The sequence below is a fragment of the Clupea harengus genome, chromosome 21 (assembly GCF_900700415.2).
Source record: "Clupea harengus chromosome 21, Ch_v2.0.2, whole genome shotgun sequence".
In the NCBI taxonomy this organism is placed as follows: Eukaryota; Metazoa; Chordata; class Actinopteri; order Clupeiformes; family Clupeidae; genus Clupea; species Clupea harengus.
The window spans coordinates 19,497,521-19,507,520 of NC_045172.1; the positions used below are offsets into that span (position 1 = coordinate 19,497,521).

Genomic DNA, 10,000 nt, shown 5'->3' on the forward strand with positions numbered 1-10,000 from the left:
GCGCAGCGTCGTCACATGAAATTGAGTTTTTCACTCGATTAAAGTGCTGCCAGGGCTGGTGAAGATTAGGGTGAAATGAATAGCAAATGAGGCCCAATCAAGACTTCATTTGCAGCCGGATGCACCCACAAGCTCAGGGATCACGGCAGATTACACAATTAATTAAACCATGACACAGCTTTTATTACCAGCGCTTCCCGAGCTGCAGTACCTGCCTGCGAAAGAGCTGCCGTGGCCCAGCTCTGGGTAATGTGTCAGAGGAGAGACTAGTAAAAACCTGAAGAGGAGGGGGAGTAATTCGTTTTTGGAACACTATTCGAAGGGTGCTTCGACAGGGATGTTATTAGACATTCTTAAGCACTAAATAACTCCTTTAAAACGCAATGTGTCAGCATTCATGAAAAGGTTATATTAATCAGACATAAATTCTTCATAAATACACATGTACGGCTTTTTAAAATGGTGATTCAGTGCTTATGAATGTTTTATATAACCCTATGGAGGTACCCTTAAACTAAAATATCACATTAGGGTTCCTCTTAACATCTGAGACACTAGCTCAAACAGCAGGGATCGACCGATTATCTGGTTGTTAGATAATCGGGGCTGGTATTTGCAAATTCGTATCATCTGTATATTTTTTTTCATAATTCCTTAAAAAAATGTAACAGTAAATAAAAAAGTGTTTTGAAAGCAATGCGTGTACTTCCCCAACATGCTAACATTCCGAGACAGACATTGTTATGTGACCTTCGTTTTCTCAGACCTGCTGCTGGAGAGGAGGGTGGAAGGTAAGGATCCAGTCAAAGGGGCGTTGTGCTCAAACCACGGTGTTAACTAAATTGCATTATTGGTTATTGGACCTTTTTGAATCAGTATGAGTGATCACTTAGACTGAAAAAAGAAGCTTGGAATATAAAAGAGATAAGTACTTGTAATAAAGACTTATGGTGCACTTATGCTACAAGTTGCAACATTTTGACACTGCACATTTAACAAATAGTAATGCATATTTATGCTTTCAAAGAATTTACCCTAAAGCACAGTCCCTCTGTTTTACAACTTCCATTTAAGCATCCACTAACAAAATTAAACTTTGAATTGTTTGTCGGACGCTTGTGGCAAAGCTGATATACTTTTTTGCACTGTGATGTTTCTTCATTTGGCCTCATCATTATCATGGAAATCGAGTTATTCAAATAAAAACATTTTCAGTATTACAGTTTGCACAGTATTTTCGCTAATTTGATCAAAGTCCTTCCACACAGTACCCCTACTTTTGAATGAGCTGTCCAATTTACACATAAATGACTTAAAAGCTAATGAGCTCCCTGAATCTCCCTGCAGTTTCAGAAGAAGCGTGGATGCACAGTCTAGTTTGAAGGTTCGATATATCATACCATATGATCAAAATGCAGCCAAAATGATGTATCAATTTTCTTTATTTCTTATGCAATTGCCATGTTAAAAGCATTCAAATATCTGAAATATCTGTTATCGTCCTCTTTTTGTCACAGATAATCATTATCGTCTCGGCCCTGAAAAAACAACAACATATTGGTCGACTCCTATCACATAGGCCACAGATGGAGACTAAAGAACATGCGTTACTGTGAGAGATGGTTGTCCCCTGTGTACATCTGATGGTCTGCACATACAAATGGTGCCGTATTAGTGTAAACACATTAAAGATTTCAACACTGCGCTTGAAAAAAAACCGAAGGCCAAACAAACTTGACATTTCCCAGCAGCAATTCCAATTTAAACGATCTGCTTCTGCACTGCACTGACAGTCACTTAGAGGATAAAGTAGCCTGGAATGCAATTAAGGCAGCCTAAACACCCACAGGAAAGCTAATTGCTGAATGCGAGTAAAAATAAAAAAACTGCTACAACGTGAATGTAAGAGTCAATGAAGAACAACTGACACTGAAGTGCCGAAACAGCAGAGTGGGCATATTACACTCTTACAACGCCATTAGTGCACTTCAATCAGCAGCATTTCAGAAGGAGAAGTACGCGCCCCATACAGGCGACAGAGTGTTTGTGTGTGTGTGTGTGTGTGTGTGTGTGTGTGTGTGTGTGTGTGTGCTCATCTGTTGATTCTCTACCCACAAGTGCACTTCAAAGAATAAAAGATTAATGTATTAAATAGCTGATAATATGGTGCACAGAAGTGAACAGGTTGGGCCGGAAAACACATAAGCGTTCAGTGAATCAGTGTGTTCTTCTGCGCACATTCCATCACTAGGGAGACGGTGGTTACATGGGTTTAATTAGCAGGGCGGTGCTACATTAGCGGAATTGGCTTTTTTTATTGTGGTGGGAATACTGTGATTTGCATGAGCGCTAACTAGATAACATAAAAACACTTTCAGCGGATGAATAAAACCCTCTCTAGTCCCCCTCCACTTGTACTGATGAAGGGCTGTTACTGAGCAACGAGGAACAATCAGGAGGTTCTTCTTCATTAAGAGACCCCCAGTTCCAGGGTTCATGGCTGGAGACGGGATTAGGCCCTTGTTAGAGGAAGAGTCACTGACTTAATGCTGAGGAAGAGGAAGAGCAAGAGGAAGAGGAGACTTATGCAGGCTCTGCACACATGAATATTTCACATGACAGGATCCAGAATGAAGGGCAAGAGAAGACAAAGACAAGCGTGTAGCTGCCTTCATGCGAGTGTGTGTGTGTGTGTGTGTGTGTGTGTGTGTATGCGTGTGTGTGTGAGTGTGTATGCTTGTGTGTGTGACTGTGTATGCGTGTGTGTGTGGGTGTGTGTGCAGGTGTGTGTGCGAGTGTGTGTGTGTATGTGTGTGTGTGTGTGTGTGTGTGTGTGCGCATGTGTACGTGTTTGTGTGCAGGGAAGCATGTGTGTGCATCTGTGTGTGAGGGGCGAGTGTGTGTGCGCTCTGTTATACCCAGAGCATCCATAACCATAAAATGGAGACAGATCAAGCAAGAGGGTGAAGAGAAGGGCAGATGTGAAATGGAGAGCAGAGAGCGCGGACACTCGGAGGAGGCTCCTCAGGGGAACATTCCTGCCCCCAAAACTGCCCTGCTGCAATGAGCAGTGCATTCTGGGAAACTTACGGGAACTTTCTTAAACTAGGCTGATTTAATCTCTCCCTCTGTCTTTTTTCCTGTCTTTTCCCCTTCCTTTCTCTCTCTTTCACTCACACACACACACACACACACACACTGCATGTCTCTCTCTCACACACAATTGTCTTTTTCTTCCTCTCTCCCCCCCCCTGTCTGTATACCTTTCACCTCTCTATCAGTGCTCAGGGGCTCAGGTAATGCCAGTAAGTAGTCTAGGCAGAGCGATAACTAGACTCTTCACAGGCAATTCAATTCATGGCCTGAGGAAGCAGAGCTTTAAAAAGACACAGCAGCAGCAGCAGCAGCAGCAACAGCAGCAGTAGCAGTAGCATCGTTATCAACGCTGGTGCATTTCAAAGGCATTACACTCATTAACGAGTGGCTTTGTTTCAGCTGTCAAATCAGAGTGGGAATTAACGTCTTTCGAGTGATGAGCAGTTCCGTTTCCGAGCGAGACGCCGCACGCCTACTCGATGTCGACCCTGCTGAGAGGGCGACGTGACGATGTGACGAGGCGAGAGGCACCAGGGGTGACTACACTGAAGCTGTTAGCACACAGACACACACACACACACACACACACACACACACACACACACACATGAGTGCCTCTGAGCTCTATTCATCCTCAGTGTAAAAAGCACTGAAACTGTCAGTGATACGGGTGATGCTTTGGATAATATGGAGCCCAGATTAAGGGGTCTTTCTCCTCTGATTTAGATTCTTGTGTGTGGGAGACAGACAAAGATATAAAGAGAGCGAGAAAGAGACAGAGAGAGAGAGATAGAGAGAGAGAGAGAGAGAGAGAGACAAAAAAGACGTGATGGTAAAACACACACACACGCACATGCAGATACAAATATATACATGCACGCACACACGCACACAAATACATACACACACAAACACACACACACACACACACACACACACACACACACACATAAACACACACACACAACCCAAGTCTCCATTATTATGAATTTAGTGCCACTCTCACACCATCCCAGCATGCACCTGTCATGTGAGAGATACACATTTATACATGCACGCATGCACACACACACACACAAATACACACACACACACACAAACACACACACACAAACACACACACACACACACAAACAGACAGACAGACAAACACACACACACACACACACACACACACACACACAAACACACAAACACACACACACACACAAACACACACACACACACACAAACACACACACACACACACACACATACACACACACACAATCCAAGTCTCCATTATTATGAATGTAGTGCCACTCTCACGCCATCCCAGCATGCACCTCTCGTGTGGACCAGTCAGGTGGCGTGTCAGTCTTGGTGAAGCAGCTGCAGACGGGGCGTAGCGAGGTGCTGCTCTGACACGGTTAATGATCTATGAAGAGGAACCAAGCGCTGCATCATTAGCAAGTGATGCGTCATCTCTGGAGTGACAGCGGCCAGAGACCTGAGTGGGAGGATGGCGGCGTCTCTCACACATACCGCCATGACTGATGAGGAGGCGTGTGGCTCTGCTAGTGAGAGAGATAAAGTGTGTGTAGGAGTGTGTGTGTGTGTGTGTGTGTGTGTGTGTGTGTGTGTACTGTAAATCTGAATTTGGCCTCAGAAGTCATCTACGCAGCCATCAAGGACGACAAGGACCAAGCCAAAGAAGAAATCAAACACCAAAGGTGAATGCTAAAGGAGAGTGTGTGTGCACAGGCGTGTGTGTGTATATGTGACTGACATGAGTACATCAGTGTGGGTGAGAGTGTGTGTGCACAGGCGTGTGTGTGTATATGTGACTGGCATGAGTACATCAGTGTGTGTGCGAGTGTGTGAGCACAGGCGTGTGTGTGTGTGTGTGTGTATGTGACTGGCATGAGTACATCGGTGTGCGTGGTGATTGATAGCTTGCTCTGCTTGGCCCGTTGGCCCATTGGTTGTAGCTGCATGGCTGTCAGACTCTAGACAGACAGTGGCTTACAAGACCAGGGCCATTAACAACATCAGTCACAGTCTTCTCTCACGCTCTCTCTCTCTCGCTCTCTCTCTCTCTCTCTCTATCTCTATCACCCTCTCCCTGTCTCTCCCTCTCCCCCTCTCTATCTCCCCCCTCTATCCCTGTCTTCCTCCCTCTCTCTGCCTCTCCCCCCCTCCCCCCTCTCTCTCCCTCTCTCCTTTCTGCTCCCTCCCCTCTCTGTCCCTCTCCCTCCTTCTCTCCCTGTCTCTCCTCCCTCCCCCCATCTCTCCCTCTCTCTCCCTCTCCCCCTCTGTATCCCCCCTCTCTGTCCCTCTCTCCCTCCCTCTCTCTCTGCCTCTCCTCCCTCCCCCCATCTCTCCCTCTCTCTTTCTGCTCCCTCCCCTCTCTGTCACTCTCTCCATCCCTCTCTCTCTGCCTCTCCTCCCTCCCCCCATCTCTCCCTCCCTCTCTCTCTGCCTCTCCTCCCTCCCCCCATCTCTCCCTCTCTCCTTCTGCTCCCTCCCCTCTCTGTCACTCACTGTCTCTGTCTCCCCTTCAGCTCTGACTTTGACAGATACTCTCAAACAAGAGAGTACTTCCAGACACAGACTAGGGCTGAACGATTTGGGAAAATAATCTAATTGCGATTTTTTACCAAAATATTGCGATTGCGATTTAATATGCGATTTTTTTTTTATCCTCTTTTTTTCCCCAACAAAACGTAATGAATGATTTTAAATATGACCAACACAATATTAGATACATTTAGTGTAAAATATTCTTTCCCACATTTTACATATTTATTTAACTGCTCATTACAGAAACAAGAACAACAAATCGGTGGCTTTGCCACTGTGCATTGAAGTAATTTAAAAAAGTCATTTTAAGTATAAACACTTGGCATGCACTTTTTAAAACACTGTGTGCAAAATGAACCATCTTCAAAAAAAAAAAATATATATATTTTTATATAAATATATATATATATATTTTTTTTAGACCACGTTTTTTAAATCGCGAACGTTGCGGTTACAAAATCGCGTTCTATCATATCGCGATTAAATCGCAAATGCAATTAATCGTTCAGCCCTAACACAGACACACTCAAGTACTTCCAGACACAGACTCGCTCCAGTTCCTGCGGTTCCACGCATAGATCAAGGTTCTAGCATCACCAAGATCACGGTCAAGATCAAGACCACTGCTCTGAATAAGGGTGATTTTGTATAAAAGCTTTAACAAATAAAATAAGTGGGTTTTTCCTTCTGTACTCCAAGGCCAAGTGCTGTGCCCCTCTATTGATTTCTTCCATCCACATCAGTAGGGCTGCCTGAGAGAGAAAGCTACGGGGGGATAGTCAGGGACACGGTCGCCAAGGTCTGAAGGGCTAACAGACTTGGCAAAAACAGGCATTGTACACACAGTCACACCTATTCACACACACACACACACACACACACACACACACACACACACACACACACACACACACACACACACACACACACACACACACACACACACACACACACGTATAGACACAAAGACATTCATACACAAACACACACAAATACCCACACAGAGAGAGACATGCAGACAGACAGACAGACAGACAGACAGACAGACAGACAGACAGACAGACAGACAGACAGACAGACAGACATTCTTTGTGACATTTCTCTGCTCTCCTCTTTTTCTTCTCTCTAAATCTTCCCTGTCGTCTCGTTTCCCCTCCGTCTTGAAGAGGGCCAGATGCAGAGGGGGATAAGGCCTCCTGCAGACAGACCTCACTGTGTGCCGCCCTCTCGCCTGCACAAAGACCCAGACCCCACTGTGTGCCGCCCTCTCGCCTGCACAAAGACCCAGACCCCACTGTGTGCCGCGCTCTCACCTGCACAAAGGCCCAGACAGGGCGACAGCCAGGAAGGAGACCATCAGGAGGTGGTGATCCGGGGGGGGTGGGTTGGGATTCGAAGAAAGACTGATAGGCAAGACAGCCAGAGGGAAGAGTCAGGCGGGGAGGGAGGGCAGTGGTCAGTTGGGATGACCATTGCTTTGTGTCTCTCTCTCACTTATACAAAGACCCAGCCAGGAAGGCGGCCAGTAAGGGCGACCATCGGGAGGCAAGGCTATTGGGGAGTAGGGGTGGGGTTGGGGGGTGGGCAAGGGAAGGCAATCAGTAGGCAGGTCACCCAGGGGGACTGAGAGTCAGGGGGGACATGGTCAGTTAGGGAGACCATCAGAACCTGAGATAGCCAAGAGGCAAGGCTGTAAGTAGGTGACACAATTAGGAGGCGAGACAGCCATGAGTGAAAACAGGAAAGTGGGGAGACAGACAATCAGACTACATCCACACTATGAATCAGGATACATCCACACTAATCAGACTACATCCACACTAATAATCAGGCTTCATCCACACTAATAATCAGGCTTCATCCACACTAATAATCAGGATACATCCACACTAATAATCAGACTACATCCACACTAATAATCAGGCTTCATCCACACTAATCAGACTACATCCACACTAATCAGGCTACGTCCTCATCCACACTCGTAATCAGGTAACATCCACACTAATAATCAGGCTTCATCCACACTAATAATCAGGATACATCCACACTAATAATCAGGTAACATCCACACTAATCAGACTACATCCACACTAATCAGGCTACGTCCTCATCCACACTCGTAATCAGGTAACATCCACACTAATAATCAGGATACATCCACACTAATAATTAGGATACATCCACACTAATCAGGCTACGTCCACCCTAATAATCAGGTAACATCCACACTAATCAGGCTACATCCACACTAATAATCAGGATACATCCACACTCGTAATCAGACTACATCCACACTAATAATCAGGTAACATCCACACTAATCAGACTACATCCACACTAATCAGGCTATGTCCTCATCCACACTCGTAATCAGACTACATCCACACTAATAATCAGGTAACATCCACACTAATCAGGCTACATCCTCATCCACACTAATCAGGCTTCATCCACACTAATAATCAGACTACATCCACACTAATAATCAGGTAACATCCACACTAATCAGGCTACATCCTCACTTTGAGCCCCTAACACGGAGACGCTTGCTGGCCCCGTTTTAGTTTTGACAACTCTGGGGTTGCACTTTAGTGAGGAACGGCCAGAAACTAGGACTTTTGGCAACGATGAAGTAGACACCCAGGTTCATTTCCTGATTGGGTCTTATCAGTCATGACATATCGTTCCCTGATTCGTCACGTGACCATTTTGTGAAAGGGTTTTTTATTTTCAGGCATCAGTACATACCGAGATTATTTCAGATTATGGAGCTAAAACACTCGTTTATGGAGCTAAAACACTGGACGGAGATTGTTCTATTTTGAAACGACGTTTTAAAAGAAGAGCGTATTAGTGTGGAGGCAGCCTCAGGAAGTGAGACGAGCATGAGACTAGACGATGAGGAGGTGAGACAACCAGGGCGGAGACAATTAGGTGAAGTGATGAGAGACAGTTAGGAGAGGCAGCCAGGGATTGTGACCTGGAGGTTAGACAGTGAGGAGAGGCGGGGGTAGTTAGGAGAGGTGGAGGCCAGGAGGTGTGTGTGAGCGGGCGGGAGGTGTGTGTGAGCGGGCAGGAGGTGTGTGTGAGCGGCGAGTAAACGGGTCGCACTGGGCTGCTCTGCTGTCCTCCCCAGACCTCATTACAGATGTAAGTGTGTCACTGCACACCCTCTCTCTCACCCTCTCTCTCCCTTCCTCTCTCTTTCCCTGTGTCCCTCTCTCTCCCTTCCTCTCTCTTTCCCTGTGTCCCTCTCTCTCTCCCCTTCTCTCTCTCTCTGTGTCCCTGTTTCTCCCTCCTTCTCTCTCTCCCTCTCTTTTCTTTCATCCCTCGCTCTTCCACCCTTTCTTTTTCCATCTCCATTCTCTCTTTTCTCTCACTGTTCATCTCTCTCTCTCTTTCTCTTTCTCCCTCACTCTCTCTCTTTCTCTCCTCATGACCAAATCTGCCGCTATGTCCTCTAATTACCCACGATACAACACGGCGGCATCTCATTACACACAGTGTAGTGTGGCGGCACGCTCCTCCGACCCAGAATGCCACAGGGCGCCATCGTGTCTGTGCACTGATCGCCCCCCAGCACAGCAGGTCAAATTACCCACGAGGCAACAGGTCCTCACAATCTCATTACCCATGGTGCCTCACGGTTTGTTAGAAAACACAAATCCCACTGGGCTTACATCAACAAGCGACACAAGAGTATCAACTCATTACAAAGGCCACCACCGTTCTGTAAAAGATGCCTCCACATCTCTCTACATCCTAATGATGACCTTATCGCTCCCAGTTCACAAACAAGCATTCAGTCACACTACAATTCCGTCTCCTTCTCAGTCAATTTGAAGGCTTGAAGACATCGCTCCGGAATAGGAGAAACAGCAGGGCACTGTCTCCGTTTCTGGCAGGACGCCCCCCTAAAGTAATGAGCTGGAGTTCACCCCACCTACCTCCCTACACACACACACACACACACACACACACACACACACACACACACACACACACACACACACACACACAGACACACACACACAAACACAGACACACACACAGACAGACAGACAGACAGACAGACAGACGCACGCACGCACGCACGCACGCACACACACAGACACCACAGGTTCTGCTAAGGGCCTAGCGGCCTCGCTGTTTCTACGGTAATAAAACAACTTGTTTTTTACTCTCCTGATTGGCTCTGCTAAGGACCTCGAATGGTAACGCCACGTCCCTGTGGACACGTTTCGTGTCATGAAGTTAGCCTCTTTATTTCACACGGACCGCCAGCGACTGAGGTGGAGGCGTGTGAGCCTCTTCAACACACTGTTTGGGGTTAAGTTCA

At 46.5% G+C, this 10,000-nt stretch overlaps 1 long non-coding RNA gene across 1 annotated transcript in view; it reads right to left on the reverse strand.

The window, feature by feature from the left end:
* Positions 1 to 10,000, reverse strand: part of LOC116218219 — a 58,703-nt gene that overhangs the window by 1,437 nt on the left and 47,266 nt on the right. The gene's annotated exons all lie outside the window — the stretch shown is intronic.